A 5653-nucleotide genomic window follows, 5' to 3' on the forward strand; every position below is an offset into this window, starting at 1 on the left:
TGACAGTATTCACATAGCGTCATTCATGTTTTTGATAATATTATTTGACATAGAACACATTGTGAAACATAAATCTAAAAAAGTAAATATAGTGTACATAACATTTACCATATATTTTTTTTTAAATCTTTGTTAGAAGAAAAAGATATGCCATAAACAGGAATTGAGCCATCTCCCTAACAAACTGTACCAGCGGTCCGCTTGGAAACATACAGATCCAGCCATTCAGAATGCGCGAGGGATGCTGCAGTAGTTCGCATTCCAGCCACTGCACGAGACCGCACCAGACTGCGGCAGATTGGGGTGACCGCAGCATTTTATACATTTTCAGTTATGTGAGTGTGCTACTTTGTAAAACCGCCAGGAGGAGCTGTGAAAGCTGATCGTGGCATGTGGAGAATTTGGGCTATCATCAGAAAATGCCGGGTTTTGAATCAGGCTCAGTGCTAAGGAACATCTTTTCCCACTGTTTACTGTTATTATACTGGAGCTTGTGAATGTGATGTGTCTCTTTCACGTTTACAGATGCAGCCATTCAAAATGCGCGGGCGATACCGCATTATTTTGCGGTGCGCTTTACGCAGTCTACCGCAAGTTACTGGTAAATACCGCGAGTTACCGTAATCTTAGTACCTGAGCATAAAAAGAATAGGAGCATACTGTAACGCGTGTGAAGGCCATAAACAATATTAATTTTGGAACTTAAACATACAGTATATGGCTGGTCTCGGTACTTTAAAAAAAACATATGCACCAGTATTCCATTTCTCCCTAAACATTTTAAGCATCGAAGTCTTTAACTAACGTGATACCGGAGTCAACAAGCATACTTTTAGAATTTGATTAAAAGGGAATATAATATGGAATCGCGTATCTAAAGAAATTAATAACGATATAATTATATTCATGTACCGCAACACAAGAATAGTACACGCTGTACATTGTCTGTTGATAATGTTTCTGTAGTGCTTTTTCAGCACCCTTCATGTGACCTTGCCGGTGGCACAGTGGGTTAGGTTCCTGACTCCCATGTCACACAGTCTGTGATCGAATCCCGCTGGAGCCATGAATTTCCTTTAACAAACATTTCTTTGAAAAAAGGAAAGTTTCCCTGAGTCAGAGATTAAATAAAACCTCACTCGCACCAAACAAATTTATATTTCTAAATATCACAACATGATCGAATTTAAGTCATTTTCATAACAATGAATAGTCACCTAGGCATTACAATATAAACATTTATATTGATTTAAATCGCGTTTTGATTTAAATCGCAAACGCGGGTTTAAATATATGTGTTTTTTGATTCACAATCAGACAAATGCAACATAAATTGATACTGTATCTTTGTCTTCTAAGTATCTTAAATTTTCAGCATAGCTTTCTCCCTGTTTAGATTTATTTTTCTTGGGATCTTGGGATCAAATGTTGAAAGATTAGATTGTAATTGTTTTTATTTTTTAAATATATTTTAGAAAAGTGTAATCTATACTAAAAAGCTGTACACCACCTGCTATAAAGATACATATTGTAATACTTTCGAGTTCGGATAGGACGGACACGACTTGCGGAGTTAAAGCAAGTTAAAGCCTTGATTTTATATATCACCTTTAAAAGTGGCATCTCAAAACAAAGTAAATACCCAACACTGATTGCACCCATCTGTCATGCTAATAAAGCACCTTGAATTGAATTGAATTGAGGGAGAGAGGGGGGGAGGGCGAGCGAGAGAGCCAGGACAGACAGGCAAATAAGATCACTCCACAGACATTCACAACAGCGACATATCATAAAACGTTTGCACATATAGTTAAGTTATTACGTGGTTTTCAAAGTGCAATGAAATACAATATTATTGTTGTTGCTGTTATTGTTGTTTTTATCCTGTAAAGCGTTTTGAGAAGCCACCTTTAAAGGCGATATATAAAAGCGCTGATTCTTATGGAATGTGTTCCACAGGGGATTCAAAAAAACTGCAACGGACATAAAAACTCCCTTGCTTTTAACAGAGGGTTTCAAAATTTCCAACTACAAAATTTATTAAAACTGCGACACTTATCATTCAACCAGAGCTCGAAATATCACAAGGATCCTCTAGAGCACAGCAAAGACTGTATTAAAAGTATAATAGTGACAAACTAGATCATGTTTCTCTTTAACAATAATAAAAAACATTATTTTACATATCACCTTTATGTAATATCACCTTAAGGACAGCACATACAAGGGTTAATTGCACAATTGTCTGCGCAAAGAAATTTAAAATAGTGTTCTTTAAGTGTGAGGGCAGGAGTGGATCGCAGAAGGCATAATCAGCAAATTAGGAAAACAAAGAACAGGACAGGTGAGACGTTTATCCAGAGAGCTAGTGATCAGAAAAAGGAACAGCTGTTACGCCCAGGTTTTACGCTCTCTCTCTGCTGAATGAATAAAAGCATTTTATTAAAAACGCGTTTGCGTTTGTCTGGGTATTTACTTTGTAATCTGTGGTTTACATCTACTGTATTGCTTTGAGATGACACTTTTAAAGGTGATATGTAAAATAAAGTTTTTTATTATTGTTATAGAGAAACATGATCAGATTTTCCCTGGTTCAGGAAAAAGACGATTAAAATCTGTAATCTTTCCACTTTTATGTCATCGGAAAATACAAGAAGTTTCTGCTTTGTGTAAGGATGGTATCAAAAAGTAATCTAAGTGGTGAGAAAGCTGTGCTCCTCAAAGCGCTTTACAGGATAAAAACAATAACAACAATAGTGTTAAGCTGGGCAAACGATTTTTTTATAGAAATACAAAATTAGATATAATGATGTGTTCCGGCTAAGACATTAACGAGTACAACCCCCCTCTCTGCGGGAGTGCTGGCTGTGACGAATTAAACCAGTTTCACAGGTATTTTCAAAGTAGAAGGGGGCGAGATTTCCAGCGAAAGACGCCTCCCCCCTCCAAAGCCAAGGAAGTACAGTACTTACTAGTTAAGAAAGCTAGGCTCCTCAATGAAATTTCTTTAACATGCTAATGCGTTGGTGTAACAGTCCGGTATTTATAATAATACGATCTATAGTTGAAATCTGAGCCTAAATAAAAAGAAAAAGCATTTTCAAGAGCAATTACGCTGTGTTTATGTAGAAAAAGTGATTAGGTTTATGAGCAATCTAATTACTTATTCGTTTAAAATGCTATATAAAATAAAGTTTATTATTAATTTGCTGGACAGAGCGGTGAACATTATTATGGATAAGACAAAGATAACGATCCTGATCAGTTTAGAAATCTGTGTACGCTGTATGATTTTTACTTCTTAAACTTTTAAAATACACGTTTCGAATAGAAAGAAATCATCTTCCTGGTACAGTATGTATAGCAAACCAGCACGTCTTTTTTCTCCAATCAGAGGGGTTAGACGCTCGGTTAAAAGCAAAGGAGATTGTCTGTTATAGTGGACATAAAAACAAGAGTTCACTGGCATTATATCCTAGAAGACACAGACCGGCGCCAATCCGGGAGAATGCCCGGAGCGTAAAAGAAAATGCCTGATGAACAAGGGATTGGACAGTTTCCAAGTGCTTGTACAATTGATGGAAATGTTCAAATAAATGTGCAAAAGAAATAAACAAAATAATCATTTATTTCTTTATCATATTGGCTAGCTAATGTCCTCTCTTTGCTAGTTAGTGGCTGTGTTTCTGCGTTGGGTAGCAACAGGTGACTGTTCTCAGGCGGAAGATGTAAACAGCTTAATTTTCGTGTTAAATAATTTTTTTTAATTAAAATTCATTCTATACAGCAATCGCATATTTGGGTACCGTTTCATAAAACTTTGATGCTTAAAATGCTTAGGGAGAAATGGAAGACTGGTGTGTATTTTTTCTTTAAACTACCAAGACCAGCCATACACAGTAAAGTTTACGTACATACAGTAATGTTTATGTTCCTAAATTAATATCGTTTATGACCTTCAGATGTGTTATGCTCCTCTTCTTTTTATGCTCAGCTACTAAAATTTCCCTTTAGTGGTAAAATTCCATATAAATATTCAAAACTAAGCGGATTAAAATGTTCACACTAAAGACATTAAATGATTAAATCTTTTCACTACCAACTAATGCACCACGAGTGCCCCTGTCGGTCATTTTGGCCAGCCAATCACTTACCGCAGTGCCCTACGGTGCCCCGCGGTGGCTTGTGGGTAGATTACCATACCGCGGGTTTGTACCGCGCATTTTGAATGGCTGCATCTGTACATCTACAGAGAAAAAACCCAAAGGTACTGTAATGTAATACATACCTAATGCACATACAGTAGATGGTAGTGATAGCTAAATATGAAAACAGTATTCCACCCTCTTCATAAATATATTATGCATCTTTAACAAGTCTTTAACATGGTGACTTAAGATGCATTATGGTTTTAAAGTGTTTGTTTAGGCATTATATACAGTTTATATACTGCACTCATAAAAATTTACTGAATAATGTTTTATCCTTTTCTAAGAATACCTAGTAAAAACACTTGCTGTTTTTGTAAAAAAAAGTTGTACTGATTTAATACCACTTGATAGTAAAAGTAGTATGGAACCATGTAACTAAGCAGCTAAAATATCACAAGCGGTTGTTTTGGAAACCTTATAGTGGCAATGGACAATGGAACACTCATGGACTATAAAGTAGTGCACTGCACCCAGGCGGTTCAAAGCCTGATCAGTGCATGGGCTGAAATTCCCATTAGCCTTAACCAATTATGGCCTCCTAATAATCCCCGTCTATGAATTGGCTTCATTACTCTGCTCTCCTCCCCACTGATAGCTGATGTATGGTGAGCGTTCTGGCGCACTATGGCGGCCGTCACATCATGCACATTGGTGGTGGTAGAGGGGAGTCCCCATTTCCTGTAAAGCACTTTGAGTGGAGTGTCCAGAAAAGCACTATATAAGTGTAAGCAATTATTATTATTATTATTATTATTATTATTATTATTATTATTATTATTATTATTATTACTTTCGGTTTGTTTCTTACATAGCCAAATATATAAAAATAGCCCACTATTATAGTTATTATTAGTGTGAATGCAATGCGGCTCTTTCACTGGTTTACATCCGCATTAAGAACATCTATATTTTGTTTTAATATAAATTTAATCAATGAGTAATTTAACTTTAAAATTGGATCAAGAAACATATTTCACCCATATTGTATTGTTGTAGTGGCTTCGAAACCATACAGTCTAATACTGTATATACAGTATATTTATACAATATACAGATGCAGCCATTCAAAACGCGTGGGGTACTTCGCGGTACACCGCAGTGAGCTTGTTGCATCAAAACGCAGTATCACGCAGTATCACACAGTATCACGCAGTGTAACGCGTCATTACGTCATACCGGAAAGTATCCGGAATCACCTTGTAAAACCGCCAGGAGGAGCCAATAAAGCTTAACCGCTCATGTACAGCATTTGAGCTTTTAAATTTAAACTGTGTATTACAGCATGTTAATCATCAGTCATTAAAAAGTTGGTATGTTTTATGAAAGCAAGATTGCCCAGTTAGGCAAAAGTACACGACCTACCTTTATCATAAATATTTTAATTATGCAGAAATATTGTATGCATTAAAGCCTTTACTGAAGATATTACTAATAGTATTACT

The sequence above is a fragment of the Lepisosteus platostomus genome, chromosome 11, assembly GCF_059453375.1.
Source record: "Lepisosteus platostomus isolate fLepPlt1 chromosome 11, fLepPlt1.hap1, whole genome shotgun sequence".
Taxonomy (NCBI): Eukaryota; Metazoa; Chordata; class Actinopteri; order Semionotiformes; family Lepisosteidae; genus Lepisosteus; species Lepisosteus platostomus.